At 46.6% G+C, this 25,888-nt stretch overlaps 2 pseudogenes; one reads left to right on the top strand and one right to left on the bottom strand.

Annotated features, from left to right (window-relative positions):
• Positions 1 to 3,075: 3,075 nt before the first annotated feature.
• On the top strand, positions 3,076 to 3,849 carry LOC135268231 (tubulin beta chain-like; annotated as a pseudogene).
• A 56-nt stretch (positions 3,850 to 3,905) lies between these two features.
• LOC135268230 (acyl-coenzyme A synthetase ACSM1, mitochondrial-like) lies at positions 3,906 to 21,020 on the bottom strand (annotated as a pseudogene).
• Between the last annotated feature and the right edge of the window lie 4,868 nt (positions 21,021 to 25,888).

Genomic DNA, 25,888 nt, shown 5'->3' with positions numbered 1-25,888 from the left:
AGGAGGCTGAGGCAGGAGAATTGCTTGAACCCAGGAAGCAGAGGTTGCAGTGAACCAAGATCTGGTCACTGCACTCCAGCCTGGTGACAAAGGGAGAGTCTGTCTCCCCTTTTTACCTCTGAAACCTGAAATGAAGTCTTGCTGTCATTCAGCCTGGAGTGCAGTGGCACCATCTGGGCTCACTGCAACCTCTGCCTCCCAGGTACAAACAATTCTGCCTCAGCCTCTGGAGTAGCTGGGATGACCGGCATGCACCACCACTCCTGGCTTTTTTGTATTTTTAATAGAGACAGGGTTTCACCATGTTAGCCAGCCTAGTCTCAAACTCCTGACCTCCAATGATCCATCTCCCAAAGTACTAGAATTACAAGCGTGAGCCACCATGCCTGACCTGCATTTTTCTTTATACAAGTCATTTCATAAAGAAAATCTGAAAAAGATGATTAAGTTGATTTAAAAAAAAAAAAAAAGAGGAACACTATTCACTAAAAAAGCAGTATGAGCCAGGTGCAGTGGCTCATGTCTGTAATCTCAGCATGAGATTTTTGGGAGGCAGACATTTGGATTGCTTGAGGTCAGGAATTCGAGACCAGCCTTACCAACATGGTGAAACCCTATCTCTACTAATTGAAATCCTTAGTTCAAGCAATCCACCCACCTCTGCCTCCCAAAGTGCTGGGATTACAGGAGTGAGCCACCACACCTGGCCAAGCCACCATGACTGGCCTCCTTTTTTTTTTTTTTTTTGAGATGGAGTCTCACTCTGTTGCCCAGGCTGGAGTGGTGTATAGCAATATGATCTCATCTCACTGCAACTTCCATCTCCTGGGTTCAAATGAGTCCCTGTGTCAGCTTCCCGAGTAGCTGGGATTACAGGTGCATGCTACCATGCCTGGCTAACATTTGTATTTTAGTAAAGATGGGGTTTCACCATGTCGACCAGGCTGGTCTGGAACTCCTGAACTCAGCTGATCTGCCCACCTCAGCCTCCCAGAGTGCAGGGATTATAGGCTTCAGCCACCGTGTCTGGCCAGGACATGCTTCTGTGGCTTGACACACTCACTCTTGGAACAGTCTTTCCTAACCCACTTGTGAGGCCCAACAGAACATAGGAGGAGCCAGAGAGTGTTTATATCTGACCCCAACCCCTCTGAAGGTCCTTCGGTGGAGCCTGAATAAAGGTGGGAACAAAAATCTTGCGTGTCTCCTTTTTTCTACTGGTTAGAGGGCAGTTGTAGGATCCTGAGAAGGAAGAATGTCTTCTACATGTGACTCAGGTCATCTTTATTAAATAAGAGTAAAACATCTAAACTCCTTTTTGTTTTCTGCTGCTATAACAGATCCCACACACTGGGTGATTTATAAAGAATAAAAGTTTAAGGCCAAGAGCAGTGGCTCATGCCTGTAATACCAGCACTTTGGGAGGCCGAGGTGGGCAGACCACGAGGTCAGAAGTTTGAGAAAGCCTGACCAACACGGTGAAACCCCGTCTCTATTAAAAATACAATAATTAGCTGGCTGTGCTGGAGCACACCTGTAAGCCCAGCTACTCAGGAGTCTGAGGCAGGAGAACTGCTTGAAGCCAGGAGGCGGAGGTTGCGGTGAGCCAAGATCCCACCACTGCCCTCCAGCCTGAGTGACAGAGCAAGACTTCATCCAAAAAAAAAAAAAGGAAAAGAGAAAAAAGAATATAACTTCATTTGGCTCACAGTTCTGGAGGCTGAGGAGTCTAAGATCAAGGGGCCACAACTTGTGAGAGCCTTCTTGCAGTGCCATGCTATGGCAAAGGGGCAAGCACGCACAGGACACAAGAGGGGATGGAAACTGAACTTATCCTTTTATCAGAAGCCCACTCCCTGGATAACCCAACCTTCATCCATTCATGAGGGCAGAGGCCTCATAACCTAATCAGCTCTTAAAGGTCCTACCCCTTCTTTTCTTTTCTTTTAGACAGAGTTTTACTCTTGTTGCCCAGGCTGGAGTGCAAGGGAGCAATCTCAGCTAACTGCAAACTCCACCTCCAGGATTCAAGTGATTTTGCTGCCTCAGTCACCCAAGTAGCTGGGATTACAGGTGCCTGAGACCATGCCTGGCTATTTTTTGTGTTTTCAGCAGAGACAGGGTCTCACCATGTTGGCCAGTTGTTCTCGAATTCCTGATCTCAGGTGATCCACCCACCTCAACCTTCCAAAGTGCTGGAATTACAGACATGAGCCACTGTGCCTGGCCAAGTCTTACCTCTTAATGCCATCACAATGGCAAATTTCAACATGAATTTTGGAGGAGGTATTCAAACCACAGCACTTACCTTGCTTTCTTCCTGAATCTCTTGGGATGTCTTCCCAAAGTGTTCCATTTCTTCATGAAAAGGGTAAAAGCAAATAGTTGTGCTTTATCATCAAACATCAGAAATCAGAATGATTTCTTTCCTTTGTCTTTTTTTGTTTTTTGTCAAGAGGGTTACTGCTTACTGAAACCTGAACTGATTTCACAGAACTCAGACTAACTCCAAACTAACCTAGGATTTAATTTGTTCAACTTTTCCTTTACCCTCCCTTCCCTTTCATCAATGCTTGACACACGCACTCTTGAAACAGTCTTTCCTAACCCACTTGTGAGGCCCAACAGAGTGTAGGAGGAGCCAGAGAGTGTTTATATTTGACCCCAACACCTCTGAAGGCACAATCTTGGCTCACTGCAACCTCCACCTCCCCAACTGAAGCAATTCTCCTGTCTCAGCCCCCTGAGTAGCTGGGATTACAGGTGTATGCCACCACATCCAGCCAATTTTTGTATTTTTGATAGAGATGTGGTTTCACCATGTTGGTCAGGTTGGTCTCGAACTCCTGACCTCGTGATCAACCCACCTTGGCCTCCCAAAGTGTTGGGATTACAGGCATGGCCACCTTGCCCAGCCCTCTATTAATCTAAACATTTTAAATAAATAAAAGAAAACATTTGTTAGGTATATAGTAGCTAACACAAAGGTACCCGAACATAAAATTAAGAAACAGCATATTGAATCCCGAAGTATATTTAAAAACACAAAATAAAGCAGCAAAGTGGCCAGGCCCGATGGGTACCTTCCTCATCAACAAGATCCAGGAGGAGTACCCAGACAGGGTCATGAACACATTCACTGTGGTGCCCTCACCCAAGGTGTCAGACACGGTGGTGGAGCCCTACAATATCACCCTCTCCATCTATCAGCTCATAGGAAACACAGACGAGCCCTACCACATCAATAATGAAGCTCTCTATGACATCTTCTTCAGAACTCTAAAGCTGCTATGCCTACCCACGGTGACCTGAACAACCTGGTGTCTGCCACCATTAGTGGGGTCACTACCTGCCTATGCTTCCCAGGCCAGCTCAATTCTGACCTGCAGAAGCTGGCCGTGAATATGGTCCCATTCCCCCACTGGCCCCATCCCCATGCCCAGCTTTGCCCTGCTGACCAGCCAGGTAAGCCAGCAGTCCTGGGGCCTGACAGTGTCCAAGCTCACCCTGCAGATGTTGGATGCCAAGAGCATGATGAGAGCCTGTGAGCCCCTCCATGGCTGCTACCTGATGGTGGCCATCATGTTCAGGGGCCACATGTCCATGAAGGAGGTGGACGCAAATGCTTAATGTCCAAAACAAGAACAGCAGCTACTTTGTCGAGTGGATCCCAAAAATGAGAAAACGGCTGTCTGTGACATCCTGCCCCTAGGGCTAAAAATGTCCACCACCTTCATTGGCAACAGCAGGGCCATCCAGGAGCTGTCCTAGTGCATCTTGGAGCAGTTCACAGCCATGTTTCCACACAAGACCTTCCTGCACTGCTACATGGGAGAGGGCCTGGACTAGATGGAGTTCACCAAGGCCAAGAGCAACAAGAATGACCTGGTGTTCAAATAACAATACTACCAGGACACCACAGCGGAGGAGGAGGGCAAGTTCAAGGAGGAGGTGGCCTAGAGCCTCCAGTCACTGGAGAAAGCAGGGAAGTGGTGTGAACTCTTTATTCGCTCCCAGCCTGCCCTCTGGCCTGTGCCTCTGTGTGTGCACTTGCTGTTTTCCCTATCCACATCCCATGCTGTACAGACAACATTATTAAAGCATTTTCATAGTGAAAACAAATTTCTTTTGGTTTATTTCCATGTGATCTTTTTTTGCCCAATATATATTTTGTCTTTTGTTTTTTTTTTGAGATGGAGTTTCGCTCTTGTTACCCAGGCTGGAGTGCAATGGCGCAATCTCAGCTCACTGCAACGTCTGCCTCCTGGGTTCAGGCAATTCTCCTGCCTCAGCCTCCTGAGTAGCTGGGATTACAGGCATGCACCACCATGTCCAGCTGATTTTTTGTATTTTTAGTAGAGATGGGGTTTCACCATGTTGACCAGGATGGTCTTGATCTCTTGACCTCGTGATCCACTCACCTCAGCCTCCCAAAGTGCTGGGATTACAGGCGTGAGCCACTACACCCGGCCTATATTTTATCTTCTATAAAATACCTGTACACCTACTGAATACTTCTGTGTGTGGCTGCATATGTCATGAAGAATAATTATCTACAGATCACAGATATAGCTCTTAGGGTTTAACTGTGTATGCACTCCTATAATCTCTTCATCTCATAAGAATCTGAGGCTAACCCTTATCTTTTGAAACAGAGATTGGCAATCCCAGGTTCTGAGCTGTTACACCCTAAGCTTAGTAAACATCAGTGAACATCTTATGCTGATCTTCTGAGTGTAAATATTTTCATGTAACTGGCGGGAGGGATCAGGTCTCCTTTTTAGCAGCTATTTTGCAAGATGTTTTCCTTACGGGCTTGGTCTCCTTGTCCTCACCATGACCTCATAACCACATCAGTCCCAGTCCCAGCTCATTTCTGAGAAAGCTGGGGCTCTGAGCCCCACTGAGAATTGGTGTCTGGGCTCAGGCAGCAGGGACACAGTGAAGGGGGAGGATTTTGCAGGTCAAGGTTGGGAGCTGCAAAGCTGGGAGTTGCAGGGGAGATAGAGGTTGCTGGGGATAGGATGCTGCCAGAACAGCTCAGGATTGGCCTTGAGTTCCCCACCAGAGTTGACCTGATTCTGAAGACCAAGGCCACAGCTCCAATAAACCAGATCCATCCTCATTGTTAGTCTCCTGGGGCCATAAAATATAGGGGAGACAGTGTCTCCTGACAGAACAAAGTTAAATTTCCCAAAGTTCTAGGCATTCATTCACCCTGATCCAGAGCCTTCACACATCCAGGGAAAGAATCATCATTCCTACAGATAACGGACTAAGGCCATAATTCCCTGTGCATACCCAGCCATCTGAGCTCTTCCACAGTGGCTCTGTGGGGCCCTCATGCAGCCTCCATGCTCCTGCTCACACTTCTTGCCCAGCCAGGAGCCTTGCAGCTCCACCCAAGTTACACAAACCCCCGAGTGACACCAACCCGCTCCAACCTTCTCTTCCACAGCCTCCTGTTTATTACCAGGAGATTTGGTCTCTTTCTTTTGCACCCTGAGTCTTCACTTGTGCTTCCACTGTGGGTGGTCACAAGTTCTGTGCCCTTTGGTGTGGATCTCTCTGCTGGAGGACACAGGACACCCTGCAAGTCAGGGACGGGTGTCATCCTTCACAGAGATGGCCAAACAGCTCAGGTTCTATACACACCTGCAAAACTGCTATTTCTGGCTTCTATACACAATCTCTGGCTGAGCTTCTGGCTCACACCTGTAATCGCAGCACTTTGGAAGGCCTAAGTTGGCAGATGACATGAGTCTGGGAGTTTGAGACCAGCCTGGGCAACATGGTGAAACACGGTCTTTACAAAAAGTTAAAGAAAAAAAAAAGAGAGAGAGAGAGATGGGCACGGTGGCTCACATTTGTAATCCCAGCACTTTGGGAGGCCAGGGTGGGTGGATCACCTGAGGTCAGGAGTTCGAGACCAGCCTGGCCAATGTGGTGAAACCCTGTCTCTACTAAAAATACCAAAATTAGCCAGGTGTGGTGGTATAAACCTGTAGTCTCAGCTACTCAGGAAGCTGAGGCAGAAGAATCACTTGAACCCAGAAGGCAGAGGTTGCAGTGAGCTAAGATCTGAGATTGCACCACTGCACTCCAGCCTGGGTGACAAAGCAAGACTCCATCTCAAAAGGAAAAAGAAAGAAAGAAAGGTTGGGCAGTGTGGCTCATGTGTGTAATCCCAGCACTTTCAGAGGCCAAGGTGGGCAGATCATGAGATCAATAGATCAAGACTGTCCTGGACAACATGATGAAACTGTGTCTCTACTAAAAATACAAAAAATTAGTTGGGCATGGTGACATGGGCCAGTAGTCCCAGCGACTTGGGAGGCTGAGGCAGGAGAATTGCTTCAACCTAAGAGTCAGAGGTTGCAGTTAGCCGAGATGACACCACTGCATTACAGCCAGAGTGAAACTTTGTCTCAAAAATCATAAAGATAAAAATAAAAAAGAGCCAAATGTGGTGGTACATGACTGTAGTCCCAGCCGCTCCTCTGGAGGCTAAGGTGGGAGGATCACCTGAACCCTAGAGATGGAGGTTGCACTGAGCCAGGATTGCACCACTGCACTCTAGCCTGGGTGATGCAGTGAGGCTCGGTCCCCACAAAAAATAAAAAATCTGTCATTATCTACAAGAGATATCTGCTGCCAAACTCATGATGAGGAAATAATGCAACTGACTGAGTACTCTCAGAAACTTGACAAAACTGACCAAGATCTCAGCCAGTGTTAGCCTTGTACTGCAAAGCCCTGCAGTACCATCTGTGACATTTCTTCTATTCACTCAAGAAAAGAAGAGATGAATTTTTTTCACAAATTACTTTATACCATTCAAATCAATACATCAAGTGGTGCATTTAGACGTGTGGATCGAGGTGTCAGAGGCCACATGACTAGAGGAGGGGGTGAAGTCTGAGGCCAAGTCAGGTGAAGGCTGAGTGTCAGCTGAGACAGCAGGTCAGCCAAGTGAAGGAGGTGGCTGAAGTACTAGAGAAGACCTAGGGGAAGGAGGTGGCTGAGGACTGAGAGGTCATGAGGAGATTTGTTTTTTCTTTTTTTTTTTAACACATGAAAGTTTTTAGTTTATTAAGCTTCTCGTGAAAAGCCCACAGTGGCCATAGATAACATCATTGCAGCACCTTTACTCCTTCAGCTGTGATCCAATCTCCAGCTCACTTTTTGCCAGCACCAACACTGGCCTTTGCAGTCACCCTGACTTTCTTCATTCTGTTCTTGCGTTCCTTTCGTTGCTTTCTTGAGGTCATCTTCTTCTCATACAGGCCATGTCTTGCAAGTCTATGTTTGGGTTCATTTTTCTTTGCATAATCCAGGGAATCATAAATCATGCCAAAGCCAGTTGTCTTGCCACCACCAAAATGAGTTCTGAATCCAAATACAAAGATGACATCCGGTGTGGTCTTGTGCATTTTGGCTAGTTTTTCCCGAATTTCTGTCTTGGGCACTGTTGCCTTCCGGGGTGAAGGACATCAGTGACCATTTGTTTCCTCTGATGTAGTCGGTTGGTCATGAAGACAGAGGTAGAGGTACTAGAGTACACTCAGGTAGAGGTATCTGTGGTCTCAGAAAATCATCAAGAAGGTGAAGAGATACCAGAAGACACTCTATTGAAATAGGTAGTTGAGGTCCGAGGGGACACTCAAATGGTGGAGCTGCCTGTAATATCAAAAAATTATCAGTTGGAGAAAGTGGTTGAGGTCTCAGAGGACACTGGATGGATGGTGTATGTGGTCTCAGAAAATCACCAGCTGGAGACAATGGTATATGTACCAGAAGACACTGGAGTAGTGGTGTCTGTAGTCTCCAAAGATTATGATCTAGAGATGTGGTAGACGTGCCGGAAGACACTCGAGTGGTGGTGTATGTGGTCTCCAATGGTTATCATCTCGACAAGGTGGTAGAGGTGACAGAAGACACTCGAGTGGTGGTGTACATGGTCTCCAATGGTTATCATCTGGACATGGTGGTAGACATGCCGGAAGACACTCGAGTGGTGGTGTACATGGTCTCCAACGGTCAGGATACGGAGAAGGTGGTAGGGGTGCCAGAAGACATTCATGTGTAGGTGTCTGTAGTCCCCAAAAATTAGCTAGAGAAGGTGGCTGAGGTCCTAGAGGATACGGGAGTTGAGGAGTTATCAGAGGTCCCAGAATACCTTTGGCTGATGGAAATGGTTGAGCTCCCAGGTGACACCCAGATGGAGGAGGTGACTGGCAAGCCATCAGTGGCCTTGAAGGGTCAGCCATGAGGTAGGGTGAGTAGGGCAATCCTGAGCAGTGAGGATGCTGTGCTGCAGCCATGTTAACCTGCGGGCAGGAGGAGGAAGTGTTTTGAAATGTATTAATTTGATGGACAGACCCACCATCAACAGCACAGGCTGAACCTTATGTTGTTGCTGATAGATTCTGCACCTTTCCATCCTCCAGGTTTCAAAATAGCACATCAGTGTCATGAAGTCACCCTTCCACTAAGTACCAGTGACAGCTGGGGAGTGAAGAAAAGTCATTGGGACAAACTGTTTTCTCCACATGCCACTGTGTCTGTCTGCAAATGTAGGCAGGCTGGGAGCCTGCCCCAGGGGAGACAGAGTCATACCGCAGTAAGGAAGAAGCATGTTTCCAACACGGCAGTGTCTATGTCTATCCTCATTCCTCCCTCACTGCCATCACCAGAGCATGCTCCTTGTATCAAATAAACAGCGAGTAAGAGAGGCATGAAAAGCCCATTGTCCACACTTGTGTTGCAGCTTCTTTTTGGAGAATGTCCTCCAGGCCTTTTATGTTCTGTCTCTGATTCTCAGAACTCTGCAAGTCAGTGAGACCACCTCCCAGTACACATCAAAGGAAATCACCCATCATGTGATCACAGACTCCAAATTAAAATAGAAACAGCCATAGATGGGAAGAACATCTATAGGCCCAGGACAGGAGCAGGACTGCTACTTTTCTTCAAGCTATAGGGGCATTTAAAATTCTGTGGATTCGTAGTGAATCTATCCTCCATATCTCACCAGGCATTGTCAATATTTATGAACAGATGAACATAAAGAGACTAACATTCATGAGAAAAGGTGAGAGTTACAGAAAATAAATGAAGGCTGGGTGCGGTGGCTCACACTCATAATCCCAGCACTTTGGAAGGCCAAGGCGGGCAGATGACTTGAGGTCAAGAGTTAGAGGCAAGCCTGGTCAACATGGTGAAACTCTGTCTCTACTAAAAATACAAAATGAAAAAATTTGCCAGGCATGGTGGCAGGCGCAGGTAGTCCCAGCTACTTAGGAGGCTGAGGCAGGAGAATTGCTTAAACCTAGGAGGCGGTGGTTGCAGTGAGCAAAAATTGCACCACTGTACTCTAGCCTGGGAGACAGAGCAAGGTTTTCAAAAAGAAAAGAAAAGAAAGAGAGAAAGAAATTAACCAGAAAGTTTTAGGGTCACCGGAAAGCTTTAGGGTCACACTTCAAATGTTAGAGTAGTAAGATTACACAGATATTTAGCTTACTAAAGGAGTTATATAATTCACAATAAACAATTTAAACAAGCAAAAAGAATGAAGGAAGTTCCAAAAAGTGCAAATAAATGATTCTTTTCTTAAAACAGACCTCATGATACCGCCTTATTGATCCACGAAGACATTGCCCAAAAATCTCTGCTCTCACCAGCACTTACAGCTCCCATTTAAAATGCTATTGTTGCTGGGCGTGGTGGCTCACACCTATAATCCCAGCACTTTGGGAGGCTGAGGTAGGTGGATCACGAGGTCAAGAGATCGTTACCACCCTGGTCAACAAGGTGAAACCTCATCTCTACTAAAAATACAAAAATTAGCTGGGCATGGTGGTGCATGCCTGTAATCCCAGCTACTCAGGAGTGTGAGGCAGGAGAATTGCCTGAACCCAGGAGGCGGAGGTTGCGGTGAGCCGAGATCACGCCATTGCACTCCAGCCTGGGTAACAAGAGCAAAACTCCATTTAAAAAAAAAAAAAAAGAAAATAAAGAAAATGCTATTGTTGTGACTTTTCTCAAATGAAAGAAAAATAAAGCCTTCACACTGACTCAAGGTGGGAAGGGGAGCTGGCCCATTTGCCTTGCAGGCTTATCCTCACAGTTAAAAGTAACCAAGATGTCAGGGTGGGGCAATGTCCACAGTCAGTGGAGGGACCTGAACTGCACCATTCACAGGGGACCAGCCAAGAGCCATTCAGCTAGGGCACCCAATGGGACAACTGTTCTCTTCATAAGTGCTTGGAACTCTTTCCAGGAAATATGACAATTACCCCACCTGAGCCCTCATCCCCAAAAGGAGAAGCAGGGTGTGGATTGTGCAGCAGAAATTAAGTGGCTGCCTTCATGGGAGCTCCTACCTCTCCAGAGAGCGTTCTCCAGGCACAGGCATCTCTGGGCTGGCTCCTCACTCATGTGTCTCTCTGGCACTTTCTGCTTTCTCCTCCTTTCCCATATAGAAAACAGAGAAAGAATTAACTTGAAGAAGAATTAAAACACCACGTTCTTTACTAGACACTCAAAGCTTCATCTTAACCCAAAAACATCCTTAAAAGTGACCATCACAACTGGGCATGGTGGCTCATGCCTGCAATCCCAGCACTTTGGGAGGTTGAGGTGGGCAGATCACCTGAGGTCGGGAGTTCGAGACCAGTCTGACCAACATGTAGAAACTCTGTCTCTACTAAAATTACAAAATTAGTCAGGTGTAGTGGTGTATGCTTGTAATCCCAGCTACTCGGGAACCTGAGGCAGAGAATTGCTTGAACCTGGGAATTGGAGGTTGCAGTGAGCTGAGATTGCACCACTGCACTCCAGTCTGAGAGAAGAGCGAGATTCCAACTCAAAAAGAAAAAAAAAAATCCATCACAATGACCTACCTGTGCTGCTTGTAGGCAGGCTTCCTCTCGGCCATCTCCCTCTCCAAGGCTTGAGCACAGAGCTGTGGAGAGAAAAATACATCCACGTCCTGACCGGGCAGACTATGCCCAAAAGCAAGGAAAACAAACAAACAAAACTTACTCAGTTGTCAAACTTACCCTTTCTTGCAGAGGGATGATCGGAAAAAGCCACCATGCCCAGCCTGAAAGAACATCTTTCAAGTTCTTTGTAGAATTTGTTTTTTCTGATTTTAACTTCCAGAAATTTGTATTACCTGGGAGTTAAAATCAGAACTGACACATTAAAAAACATCCCCTCCCCAGGCATGGTGGCTCAGGCTTGTAATGCCAGCACCTTGAGAGGTCGAGGTGGGTGGATTACTTGAGATTGGGAGTTTGAGACCAGCCTGGCAAACACGGTGAAACCCCATCTCTACTAAAAATACAAAAATTAGCTGGGTGTGGTGGCAACTGCCTGTAGTTCTAGCTGCTCAGGGGTGCTGAGGCAGGAGAATCACTTAAAGCCAGGAGGTAGAGGTTGCAGTAAGCCAAGATCACACCATTATATTCCAGTCTGGGTGACAGAGCCAGATTCTGTCAAAAAAAAGAAAACTTCCCCCAATTTACATTGACAATTCTCTGTTCAGGACTAAGTGAGGTAAAGACTGATAAATGCGGCAGGGCATGGTGGCTCACACGTGTAATCCCAGCACTTTTGGAGACTGAGGCAGGTGGATCACCTGAGTTCACAGTTCAAGACCTGCCTGGCAAAAATGGTGAAATCCCATCTATAACAAAAATACAAAAATTAGCCAGAAATGGTGGTGCATGCCTGTAATTCCAACTACTTGGGAGGTTGGGGCAGGAAACTCACTGGAACCTGGAAGACAGAGGTTGCAGTGAGCTGAGATTATGCCACTGCACTCTAGCCGTGGCCAGAGAGTGAGACCCCATTTCAAAAAAAAAAGGAGAGACTGTTAAATGTGCCTAGATATCTTCATAATTCATCTATTTTCTGTTTTCTACGTAACTTGAAAGGCAGTCCCGAAGGGTGGGTAATTATCTAGGTTGTAAAAATAAAACATACTTCCTCTTCCCTGGAATATAAAACAGCATTGTGGGATTAGTGCTTTTTTCTTAGATCACTGTTCAGAAGGAGGGTCAGCCCCCAGACAAAGACGTTTTTACTGTTATGAAAGGCAAGAGAAAATGTAGAGCTCAATTTACCCAATGGACAGAAAAGCGCAAATGATGGCACAACGTAGCAGCCAAATTCCTATCAAGTACAGACTGTGGACATACTGATCCCTCTCTACCTGCAACTGGGAACATGCACTTGGATGATATCATTCAAAATTACCCTGCCCAGACACACTTTCCACTGATTATCTGAAGGGCAGTTCCAACAGATTTTCTAGGGCTTTCTCTGCATCATGAGATGCAGTGCAGCTCTGCCCTTCACCTTCCTGCAGTTTGTCTCCTTGTCCCTTGATCTCAGAGGAACTTTGTCTCAGGCCAACTGTTTGTTCCTTGGACTCTTTCATTTCCTTTAAAATTCATTTGCTGTCCCAATAAATTGCCTCCATCTCCATCTATCTCCCTCGCCCCTGAAAAAAGGGTGCTCTTTAACCATCTGACCCTTCTTGCAGTCTCATTTTTTGCCTGGCTCCCATATTTGTGCCTGTTCTATGCTTTTCTTCTCCTGCTAAGCTGTCTGTTGTTAGTTCATTTCTGCAGTGAACCATTAGAGAGGACAGTGAAAGCTTTCCTTCCAGCCATACAATAGAATTATAAAGCAGAAAGGTTTAGACAGAATTTCCTATTTAAGTGCCAAAACTTCACACTCCACTTCTGATAAAGAGCACAAAGGTTTTTTAAAAAAAAAAAACTTATTTTTGACCCAAAGCTCTGCTGACATTCTATTAAACAAACATCAACCTATTTAATTTTCATAATGTAAATGGCAGATATTTTTATAATTCTTACGCTAATAAATCATTTCCCTGATGTTTTTGGTAAAAGCAAATATTCATAATAAAGTCAAGAACCATGAATTGTTTTAAATAATTTCTTCTTTGTGATTACAAGTCTACCTCCACAGGAAGTTACTGTACTCACATGGAAGATAATTCTTCGGAGGAAAAGGTCAACTACAGAAACTCCCAGAAACACAGTAGTGATCAACCTCCACAGAACACGAGGAAAGTCATGCCCAGGATACAAATGATCAAGTAGAAACCTGACCGCCTGGAATAATAATAGTCCAAATAATGAAAAGGCCAATGACATTTATAATATTTCAGTAAATAATAATAATCTTTAGAAACCATCAACCTCCTCCAAGAGGAAACCACACCCCTCAGATATCACCAGGGGATTCCACTGTTTCAAAACAGATTGGAAGTTACCAGTCTCATGGTTTTTGCATGGCTGGTAGTGTTTTTAGGCATTCCAAATGTAGAGTGTGTTTTTTTCTTGATGTAAAGCAGGGATATCCAATTTTATGGCTTCCTTGGGCAATATTAAAAGCAGAAAAGTTGTCTTAGGCCACACATAAAATACATTAACACTAATAATAGCTGATGATCTAAAAAAAAAAATCACAAAAAGGCCAGGCACAGTGGCCCATGCCTGTTACCCTAGCACTGTGAGAATGCTGAAACCGGTGGGTCACCTGAGTTCAGGAGTTCCAGACCAGCCTGGCCAACATGGTGAAACCTTGTCTCGACTAAAAATACAAAAATTAGCCAGGTGTGGTGGCGAGGGCCTGGAATCCCAGCTACTCAGGAGGCTGAGGCAGCAGAATCACTTGAGCTAGGGAGGCAGAGGTCTCAGTGAGCTGAGATCACACCATTGCACTCCAGCCCAGGAGACGAGAGGGAAAGTTTGTCTCAAAAAAAGAAAAATTACCAACCAAAAAAACAAAAAAAAATTTTTTTTTTTTTGAGACAGTGTCCCACTCAGTTGCCCGGGCTGGAGGGCAATGGCACAATCTCGGCTTGCTGCAACCTCTGACACTTGGATTCAAGCCATTCTCCTGCCTCAGCCTTTAGAGTAGCTGGGATTACAGGTGCCTACCACTATGCCCAGCTAATTTCTATATTTTTAGTAGAGACAGGGTTTCACCATGTTGGTCAGGCTGGTCTGGAACTCCTGACCTCAGCCTCCCAATTATAGGAGTGAGCCACTACACCATGCCTGTTATTTCTTTATATTTGGATAGCATAAGGACTTGTAGACCCTTTCTTCTTTGGGTCAATCAATGACTTACACCATACACACTTTACAAAACAAAGGACAATACAGTCATTCACATCCTGGTCCTGTCACTCCTAGTGACTCCCGCATTGCAAATCTCCCAGCAGGTGCAGCCCTTTCCTCTCCATCTGATGGGCTTCTCAGCTCCCATTGCACTGACTCAACACAGACTCCCTAGAGGCAGCACCCAACAGCAAAATCAGGGATGACACAGAATTTCCTAAAAAGTCATCAAACCAGATGACACAAAACTCAAATGACATTTCACTTTGTTTTGTTTCATTTTGTTTGAGACAAAAGTGCTGTGGGTGTTCTTGGCTCACTGCAACCTCCAACTCCTGGGCCCAAGCGATCCTCCCACCTCAGCCTCTCCAGTAGCTGAGACTACAGCCATAAGCCACCAGGCCTTACTCATCTTTTTTGGAACCTTTTGTCAAGATGGGGTTTGGCTATGATGCCCAAGCTAGTCTTTAACTTCTGGACTCAGGTAATCTGCCCACCTTAACCCCCCAAAGCACTGAAATTACAGGCCTGCACTGTGTAATGTGCCATATGACATAGCCCAATAACAAGGAAGAAACCCTAAGTGTCCAGTATCTACTCACCAGGGTGGATTGATGGGTGGGAAACTCCAACAGGAGAAGCCAAAAGAGCAGCCACTGCACCCGCATCTCCTGGTCTTCTCAGGGTGCCCTGAGGTGGCCAGGACACATGGCGGTGGCTTAGGGCTGGGGGAAGGAAGGGGATGGGGATGGGGTGGGATCTGAGTTGGAGAGGGGCATGAGAGAGAAGGGGAGGGAGGGGAAGGGGACTGTTGGGCACACGGTGGAGGGGGAGGAGAAAGTGGTCTGAGAAAGGATCCGGTTTAAACTAAGTCTTCAAGCGAGAGTGGGAGGTTCAGCTACAAGTCAGGGAGAAAGTCTATCAGGGAAGCAACAGGATATGTGGGTCAAGAAAGAAGGAGGCTCAGGAGCAATTAGATGGAGACCAGAGCTCTGGTTTCCACCAAACCTTCTCCCGTCTGGGCACTGCCTAAGCAACCCTGGGGCTTTATACTCCCTCTCCACCAATCCCTGGCCCCAGAACATGGTACCTCACAGTGGACATTCCATGGAGCACCTGTGTCCTCCAATGCCCCTGCCCCATCTCAGGCCCCCTACTTGACTCCTAAGGACAGGCCCTCTCTGGAACCATCACAGACCTGACTTCTGGTCTTTCCCACCAGCTCCCTGTCCCTGCTTCTGAGTGGCTCCTTCCTTCCTGAGTTCCCAGGGTTTCTCACAGTCTTGGCTGCAAAACATAAGAAACAAATGATGGCAGGATGGCAGGAAGAACCTCAAACACAAGCAGAGTGGGAGGCTCCACAGCCCCTCTCAGCCATTCATATTCTAAGCAACAAAACATCAGAAGGATGCAGAAGGTCCCAATACTAAAGCATCTCCATCACATCCACGGAGCCAGCGTCCATCATCCTTTATCTCTGATGATGGCAGATGAGGGGATGTGGAACAACATTCATTTTAATTATGCATGGTACATTTACAAAAATTAAACTCAATTATCTTGTTCATCAAGCAAATCTCAGCATATTTCAGAGAAGTCCAATCACTCAGCATGTTTCTGATCATAGAATTGTGCTAAAAGTCAATGATTAAAAGCTATCCAAAAAATATCATATGCTTGGAAATTCAAAGCAGATAAACATAAACATTCTTTCCTATAAACATAAGAAAGAATCCAAAATGAAACAAGACTGCTTTTATACTCAGTGATAAGATCATAACATGACAATCAAATGTCTCCCTCTGGCCCAGGAATTCCACTTTGTGGCACAAGGTTGTGTGGTCTCAAATCACCCCTAACCCACCTAGCCATGTTAACATCTGAAATAGGGTGATGCTGTCACTCATCTATATTATCTTACTGCCTGTGAAGGTGGACTTTTAATTCTGAACTCTAATGAGGGGGAGAAAACCATGTTGACTCTCATGGTTGACTTCCCAGGGGTGGCCAAGGAATCTGTGCATTTCAAGAGACAAAGTTGGTCAGCTTCTCTCCTGGGGGATTTGGTCACAATACCCAGAGGATTTGGCAGACCATGAGTGATGGGTGGGGAGTGCCAGGCAGGTGGGCAGGACCCAGGGGTCTGGTGAGCAGATCAGACCCCCTCTGTCCATCATCTTTCCTGGCCCCATCCTCAGCTAAACTGCCCAAAGGCCTGCTTCTGCCTGATCACACAGAGTGTGCTCAAACTCACTCAGGCCTCTCGCAGCTGAAAATCACTGCTTTCAGTGTCTTTACCATTTACTATGATGTAAAGTTATTGTAAACTGCAAATATTCTATTCATGCTACAAATGCCTTTATCATAAATAGAAAAGCAACCCTGAGACACAGGCAAAATGAAACAGGGATAACACAACTATGGCATTCAATTCTATTCATATGCTGTCACCTGCATAAAGAGCCCTAGATTTGGGTTGTCTTGGTTGTGAAAGGAGAGAACAAGTAAGTGAGTGTGGAAGTCAGATTAGCCCGAAAGTGAATGGCAGAGAGTACCATGATGTCCATGAAGGGTTGTTGGGTCACCTTGATTATAGCCCAAGCAGAGACAGGGCAAGGCAGGATATATGAGCAGAGTTTGGGGCCTCAAACAGGGGAGGTGATTCATGTAGCCCAGGAAAGGCTCCCCAAAGCCAGGGTCAACCTCCCTTGCAGGCAGGTCTCTTGTGGAAGCAGAGCCAGGCACCTTAGATTTGAGACCTAGGCTGGTTTTCTTCCAAACAACAGGAGTGTCAATGGTTGTGTCAAAGGCTGTCTGAGGATAGGAGGAAGCAACCTGTTGAACACCCATGTACCGAGTGTCATCACCTCCCAAGGACATCTTTCCTTCCAGAGCTGGCACCTTGGAAGGTCCTTGGCCACTAAAGGCAGTGATGATCATAACAGTAGCAAATCATCATTTATTGTTGATGACAGAGGGCCACAGGTTAGGGCTCCCAGGTCCTTGATAAGAATGAGGGTCTGGGGACTCCTGGGGACAGCTGAGTGAGTCCTGTAGGTCTCCTGGGTCCTCAGGGGCCAGGTCTGTCTTCAGCAGCATTGGGCCTAGGCTGGGATGCTGGGGCAGCCACTGGAGCACCGGCAGGACAAACAGGCACAGAGGCAGTGGATCCATCAGAGGTGGCAGGTGTAGGATCATCTGTCCACCAAGTAGAGTCACCAGGCCTGGCTGACCACTGCCCCCCACAGATGATGCCCTGTCCCTTGCTTCACACTTTGGCAGGGCAGTGGCTGCTGCTGCTGATTTTGTGCAGCTCTGGGACAAATTCCACCTGGTTGAGGATAAAGCAAATCTGAGGTGACTCAGTCCTGCTGTGATTTCCCATCAATTCCCCACTCTCCTCCTCTGCCCCTCCACAGTCTCCCACACAGGCTGACACCGTATGGTGGCCCTAATGGAGTCTACTAAGTATTTCAGGTTCTACTCTGGGCCTCTTAAAGGTGGACGTAGTTATGGGATTTGCTTTGACTCAGGAGATGTGAGTGGAAGTGAAGTGTGTCAACTTGGGGCAAAAGAGTTGGAAGTCATTCAGACTGGCCACCCTTTCCTTCATCTCTTAGAGCCACTGATAGATCCCATATAGAGGCTGCTCCTTTATTTTGCTGGCAGATGAGGGGATGTGGAGCACAGGGCCCAGGAGAGCCATGGAGGATGTGCAGCACGAGTGGGAAAAGAGCCTTCAGTGTTGTAAATTTCCATTTTTGGGGGCTGCTTATTACCTACAATGATACCTGGTCCATCCTAGCAGGCACACACCATCTATTCCACTCTCTGTGAAGCAGACTGGCCTACCATCAGAACATAAACTGGTTGTGAGATACATGTAGGTTTCAGTTCCAGCTCCACCTCTTATTAACTGCAACCTCAGGCATTTAACTTTCAGGCTCTGAGCCTCAGTTTCAATTCTGTAAAGTGGGTTGGTTATACTACTTGATGTTATGGAGAGAATGAAACGAAATAAAAATGCATGTAGAGCATTGAGCCCAGGGTCTGGCGCACACAGTGAGTACTTTATATTATCCATATAACTTCATAATGCATATTGATTGTCAATATTCAGAAAATGCAGCAAAGTATTACCAAAATAATTTCAACTTACTTGCATATGTATTCTTTCAATCATTATTTTTAAACAGATAGGATAAAACTATGAATATTCTTTCATATCCAGTGTTTTTCTCTTAATAGCACATTGCTAAAAATTTTTTATCTCAGGCCCATCACAATGGCTCATGCCTGTACTCCCAGAACTTTGGGAGGCCAAGGTGGGTGGATCATGAAATCAGGAGTTCGAGACCAGCCTGGTCAATATGGTGAAACCCTCGTCTCTACTAAAAATACAAAAATTAGCCAGGTGTGGTGGCATACACCTGTTGCCCCAGCTACTTGGGAGGCTGAGGCAGAAGAATCACTTGAGCCTGGGAGGCAGGGGCTGCAGTGAGCCAAGACTGTGCCACTGCACTCCAGCCTGGGCAACAGAGTGAGACATTCTTTCAAAAAGAAAAAAAAAATGCAATAAAAAATATGTATATATACATATATACACATATATAATCTCAAAAACAAAAGATCATTTATGAAATCATTTTAAATGAAAAGATAATGTTTAATATAATGAATGATTTAATTATTACTATTGGTTGTAGATTGCACAAAGCATTCAAAACAAATGAAGGAGAATAAAAAAAGTATTACTTGTAAAATAAATGATTTTATTATTTCATTCAAAAATGTAGAACTATATATGTAATATAAAATCTATTTCTAATTATGAATCATGTTAAAAATAATTTAGAAGCTGCTGATTTTGATTTCTGTTTCAAATTTTGCAAAATAATTTTTTTTTTTTTTTTTTTTTTTTTAAAGACAGACTCTCCCTCTGTCACCCAGCCTGGAGTGCTGTGGTGCAATCTCAGATCACTTCAACCTCCAACAACCATGTCCAAGCAATTCTCCTGCCTCAGCATCCTGAGTAGCTGAGACTACAGCCATGTGCCGCCATGCCTGGCTAATTTTGTGTTTTTAGTAGAGACAAGGTTTCTCCATGTGGGTCAGGCTGGTCTTGAACTCCTGACCTCAGGTGATCCTCTCGACTCAGCCTCCCAAAGTGCTGGGATTACAGGCATGAGTCACAACCCCCTGCCTAAATTTTGCAGGATAATAAATAGCCTTTTGAAGAAACACTGGGCACTTGTCTGGTTGTTTTTCTTTAGGTTAACATGCCAGCAATGATTCTTTTTGACTTTCTGACCAAGACAGCAGTTTTTATCAAATAATTCAACTACTCTACTCCATCCCTAAGCCACTTGCATGGAAGGAAAAAGGAAGAAAAAGCCAGTACTGTGACTGCCTATGCTTTCCCCAGCACAGCCCCCTGTGAGACGTGGGGCAGCAGAGACCAGGAATTGTTCAAGGGCACCAGGCCCCGTCTGTCTGCGCTCACTCACCTTCCTCAGGTACTCGCATGAGGGATGACACTGACTTTATGTGCTGCTGGGACTCCTTGGTGAGCAGGCCCTGGTCATGGGACAGGAACTGTTGGGTCAGGACAATAAAGGGCTTCACCTGCAGAACGGGAACAGAAGTTCATAATGAAGGCCAACCTATTGGATAATTAAAATTTTTAAAAGTTTCTTGAATGACCGGGCACGGTGGCTCACACCTGTAATCCCAGCACTTTGGGAGAACGAGGCAGGTGGATCACAAGGTCAAGAGATCGAGACCATCCTGGTCAACATGGTGAAAACCCATCTCTACTAAAAATACAAAAAATTAGCTGGGCACGGTGGCCCATGCCTGTAATCCCAGCTACTCAGGAAGCTGAGGCAGGAGAATTGCCTGAACCCAGGAGGCGGAGGTTGCGGTGAGCCGAGATCGCGCCATTGCACTTGTTACTCCAAGCTGGGTAACAAGAGTGAAACTCCGTCTCAAAAAAAAAAAAAAAAAAAAAAAAAAAATTTTCTTGGGTGAGTGGAAAAACAAGGTGATGCTTCAGTCTATAGCAGTCAAGAGCATGGGGGCCTCAGAAAATGTCAGAACCAAGTTCAAATTCCTGTACTTCTACTTCATGCCATGCAAAATTAATTTACCCCCTTCACCTCAGTTTCACCTTGTGTGACATGGAAACAATTTCATTCCTCATTCAGTTTCTGTCAAGGATTCTAAACACCCAACTCATTTAAATGTATCATCATTTCTGTCATAACTAGTGGGATCAATTTCACTATTATTGGATACATAGTTCTGTGCCTCAAACCTACAAAAAAGAAAATCTTGCATCTAAAATGTGTCAGTGATTTGTCATTGTTATATCATTAATCATAACTGTATTTAATCCACAAGGCCTTGAGCATGGCAGGTGCTTAATAAACACTTGTTCGATCAAAGCAAGTGGGCTCTGCAGCCACACTGTTAGGTTCTATTTGGCCTCCACCACTCATTAGCTGAGTGATGTGAGCAAGATAATTCACGTCTTTATGTCTCCGTGTCCTTCTCTATAAAAGATATATAATAAGAATCCCCAGCTCCTTAGGGTGTTGCCAGGGGTGAGTGATTTGGCAAATAGTAGGGGCTTGTTAAACATTAGCTGTTATGAACTCCTTCCAAATCTTCCTTTGCAGAGCCACAGACGAGGTCATAGTGCCACCTGGTGACCCTAGCATGTAAGTACACATGATCACCAATATGCTCTGTCTCCACCATAGGTCCAAGACTGGGTAGTTACCTCCTGGAGGTTTCTGCTGCATCTGCCTTCTCAGCGCTCACGTAAAGACTTCTGTATTTTCCTCCTCGCATTCCCGCAGATGGGGTTCAGGTTGCCCAACACAGAAGGTGATCCACACAGCACAGTGACCGCCTGTGCCAGTCCTGTGATGTCACTGGAGGAGGACCGCTGTTCCTTCCTTCTCATGTTCTGGGTAGATGCCAGGGCTAGGGTGACCCATGCCCTCAAGTTTCTTGCTTTGGAGAGTCATATTTTCTTTTGGCAAGGAAGGCAAAGGTCACAGGAAGCCAAAGACTTGTGATCTCTCTGTGCCACAGGTTCAAACTTTAAAGACCTGAACACTCTATGCTAAAAGCCCAAAGCTCGGGTGTTCCCCAGGGCTTCTCATCTCACAGCCTCTGCTGAGGGAGGATGGATACTATGTCCTCCCAGAGCTTTGGGAGCTTGTAGCAAGCAGCCTCCCCAGCACAAAATCTTTTGGAAACCTCCAACTGTGTCTAAAACATTTCTGCACATATTGCATCCTATTTCCTATATGTCAGCATATTTTAGTTAAAAAATCCTCAATTTCCTAAATATGCAAGGGAAATGGATATTGTAGGACAATGCAACTTTTAAGAATATGTTATTTAGGCCAGGCATGGTGGCTCATGCCTGTAATCTCAGCACTCTGGGAGGCTGAGGTGGGTGGATCACCTGAGGTCAGGAGTTAAGAGACCAGCCTGACCAACAAGGAGAAACCCTGTCTCTACTAAAAACACAAAATTGGCCAGGCATGGTGGTGCATCACTATAATTCCAGCTACTCAAGAGGCTGAGGCAGGAGAATCACTTAAACCTGGGAGGCGGAGGTTACAGTGAGCTGAGATCACGCCATTGCACTCCAGCCTGGGCAACAAGAGCAAAACTCCATTTCAAAAAACAAACAAATGGCCGGGCATGGTGGCTCACGCCTGTAATCCCAGCCCTTTGGGAGGCCGAGGCAGGCAGATCACAAAGTCAAGAGATCGAGACCATCCTGGCCAACATGGTGAAACCCTGTCTCTACTAAAAATAAAAAAAATTAGCCAGGTGTGGTGGCACTTGCCTGTAGTCCCAGCTACTAGGGAGGCTGAGGCAGAAGAATTGCTTGAACCCGGGAGGTGGAGGTTGCAGTGAGCTGAGGTCAGGCCACTGCACTCCAGCCTGGCTCCTGGTGATGGAGTGAGACTCTGTCTCAAAAACAAAACAAAACAAAACAAAACAAAAAAAACTGAGTCTCAGAATGATGAAGCACTTTGTCCAATGTGACTCAGCTAGCAAGTGTTGAGATTCTTGCGTCCAATCAAAGCCCATCTCATTCTAAAGGCCATGCTATGTATTCTCTGGCCCATGGAGAATAATTTTAACACAATCAATGATATTTCTACACAACAATGTTCTTGTCTCAAGTCCAAGAGTGCCTCCTATACCTTCTATAACACTGGCTTTCTGGTCACTAAAGATGCCATTCTAATGTGTAATCATGTGGCAATGGAGATATGACCAATGTCATCATGTGTGCACACCCATAAGCTGTATACACTCCTTTGTCCGATGAAATTCAAGTACCCTTTTCGATTACTTAGCAAAACTGAGCTTTAAAAGGGTTAAGGTTTTGCTGGGCATGGTGGTTCACGCCTCTAATCCCAGCACTTTGGGAGGCCGAGGTGGGTGGATCATGAGGTCGAGATTGAGACCATCCTGGCCAACGTGGTGAAACCCCTTCTCTACTAAAAATAAAAAAAAAATAGCTGGGCATGGTGGAACGTGCCTGTAATCCCAGCTACTCAGGAAGCTGAGGCAGGAGAATTGCTTGAACCCAGGAGGCAGAAGTTGCGGTGAGCCGAGATCGTGACATTGCACTCCTGCCTGGGTAACAAGGACCGAAAATCCGTCAAAAAAAAAAAAAAAAAAAAAAAGATGGAATCTCACTCTGTCACCTATGCTGGAGTGCAGTGGCGCCATCTCTGCTTACTTTACTGCAACCTCTGTCTCCTAGGTTCAAGCGATTTTCCTGCCTGAGCCTCCCAAGTAGCTGGGACTACAGGCACCAACCACCATGCCCAGCTAATTGGTGGCAGTTGAGACAGGGTTCCACCATGTTGGCCAAGCTGGTCTCCAACTCCTTACCTAGTGATCCGCCAACCACCTCAGCCTCCCAAAGCACTGGGATTACAGCTATGAGCCACCATGTCTGGCCCCCAGATTTGCTTTTCATGGAAAAAACTACCAAGTCCTCTTGAACATAGGTTTCTGATAACTCACAACAATGAAATACCCAGGCTTCACCACTATGGGATATACGCATGTCAGAAACTCACAAGTATACCTCCTCAATACATTAAAAATAATTTTTTAAAAAAAAATCAAAGGCCCAGGTCCAGTGGCTCATGCCTGTAATCCCAGCACTTTGGGAGGCCAAAGCAGGCAGGTCTCTTGTAGTCAGGAGTTTGAGATAAACCTTTCCAACATGGTGAAAAACCGCCTCTACTAAAAATACAAAAATTGGGCACGGTGGCTCATGCCTGTAATCCCAGCACTTTGGGAGGCCAAGGCTGGTGGATCACGAGGTCAAGAGATCGAGACCATCCTGGTCAACATGGTGAAACCCCATCTATACTAAAAATACAGAAAATTAGCTGGGCATGGTGGTACGTGCCTGTAATCCCAGCTACTCAGGAGGCTGAGGCAGAATTGCCTGAACCCAGGAGGCAGAGGTTGCGGTGAGCCGAGATCGCGCCATTGCACTCCAGCCTGGGTAACAAGAGTGAAACTCCATCTCAAAAAAAAAAAAAAAAAAAAAAAAATTAGCCAGGCGTGGTGGTGCATGCCTGTAATCCCAGCTACTAGGGAGGCCAAGGCATGACAATTGCTTGAACCTGGGAGCCAGGGGTTGCAGTGAGCCAAAATTGTGCCACTGCACTCCAGTCTGGGCGACAAAGTGAGACACTATCTCAAAAATAAAAATCAATAAACTAAAAAACAATTTCTAGAACTCTAATAAGGAAACTTAAGTGTTTAAAAAACTGCTAAGTGAGATGAAGCAAAACAAAAAAATCCATAAAATCAAGATAATGTCTTTATAACATGTAGTTAAAACATTGTCGATTACCTTTTTTTTTTTTTTGAGATGGAGTCTCACTCTGTTGCCCAGGCTGGAGTGCAGTGGTGTGATCTCGGCTCATTGCAACCTCCACCTCCTGAGATAAAGCGATTCTCCTGCCTCAGGAAAGAGAGTGTACTTGTAGTTCCAAGTAGCTGGGACTGCAGGTCCTCCCCATCACGGCCAGCTAATTTTTGTATTTCTAGTAGAGATGGGGTTTCACCTTGTTGGCCAGGATGGTCGCAAGCTCCTGATTTCAGGTGATCCCCACCCCTCCCTCCCTCCCTCCCCACGCTGGGGACTCCCATAGTGCTGGGATCACAGGCGTGAGCCACCGCGCCTGCCCTTGTTTTCTAGATTTAAGAAACGTTTTTTCTTTTTTCTTTGAGACGGAGTTTCGCTCGTTACCCAGGCTGGAGTGCAATGGCGCGATGTCGGCTCACCGCAACTTCCGCCTCCTGGGTTCAGGCAATTCTCCTGCCTCAGCCTCCTGAGTAGCTGGGATTACAGGCACGCACCACCATGCCCAGCTAATTTTTGTATTTTTAGTAGAGACGGGGTTTCACCATGTTGACCAGGATGATCTCGATCTCTTGACCTCGTTATCCACCCGCCTCGGCCTCCCAAAGTGCTGGGATTACAGGCGTGAGCCACCGCGCCCGGCCTAAGAAACGTTTTTTCATAAGTTATCTATAATTTACACAGATTGGGTAAAGCACACTCTTGTGAACAGAGGTGGGTGGAGGCATGTTTTTCCTCCCTACTTGATCCTTCCAAAGTTTGGAACCTACTCATAAATATTCTTGTTTTCTGTTCATATGTTCTCATTATCAGCAGGCGATAATCAGTAAGAGTGGTTCTGTCATCAACCTTTGACTGAAGCCTCCTGTTTAAGAATATGCGGAAAATGCCTGGCCCCGAGTTTGCAGACTCACAGTGAGGAGGAAAGTGTCCCTCCCTGCAGGCCCGAGAGCCTTAGAGCTTTCCGGGGAGCAACATGGCAGGGAGGGACCAGGCAGCTGCTCGAAAGCAGGAAACAGGCGCAGCCCCGGGGGCAACCCTCCTGCCGGCTGGGACCTTTGCTTCCTGGCGTCTTTCTCCTCCACCCTGCCGGCTGCTGGGGGAGAGGCGGCTGCCCCGTGCCTAGAAGTTGCTCCATGGCCTCCTCCCGCCACGGGAAGGGAGAGGCTGCGGCGGCTGGAGCGAGGTGGGCGGCCTGAGGCGAGAGCCCAGAGGACCCCCACGGGGAATATGGTGACCTGAGCAGCAGAGGCCTCGGCGGCTGCTCCACTAACTTCCAGAGGAGCAAAGGCGCCTCGCGTGAAGATGCAGCCAGTGGAACACGCCCTGCAGCCCCGGGAGGGGGGAGCAGCGACGCAGCCAGGAAGACCTGGGCAGGGCACTGGGCACCATCAACTGCCACACCAGCCCCCAGGGGGTGCTGCACCAACCTCCAGGCAGCATCCACACCAGCCTACTGGGCTGCACCTGCCGGCACCACACTGGGGCGGGAACTGTGCTGTTGGCCCCGCCACACTAACCCGGGCAGCCCAAGCCCCCAGCAGCCAGAGGAAAAGCCCATGTCCATTGCCCCCAGCTGATGTGGAGCAGGATGGCACCCTAGAAAAGTGCAAGAGCTCAGAGCTCGGGCCCCGTGCCAGGAAAGGCCAGGAGCAGAAGATGGAGAGATGGAGATGGAGAAGCAGCAGCGGGGAAGGAGGGTGCTTCACCGGCGGGGTCAGCATCCGCTGGCGGGGTTAGAGCATGAAGAGGATGAAGCAGCAGAAAGGGCATTAAGGAGAAGGTGCAATGACAC

Source organism: Aotus nancymaae, unplaced genomic scaffold, assembly GCF_030222135.1.
Source record: "Aotus nancymaae isolate 86718 unplaced genomic scaffold, 86718_ANA_hifiasm-v0.15.2.pri h1tg000039l, whole genome shotgun sequence".
NCBI classification, from domain to species: domain Eukaryota; kingdom Metazoa; phylum Chordata; class Mammalia; order Primates; family Aotidae; genus Aotus; species Aotus nancymaae.
The sequence above is the reverse complement of the archived record's forward strand: the minus strand, read 5'-3'. Positions and strand labels throughout refer to the sequence as shown.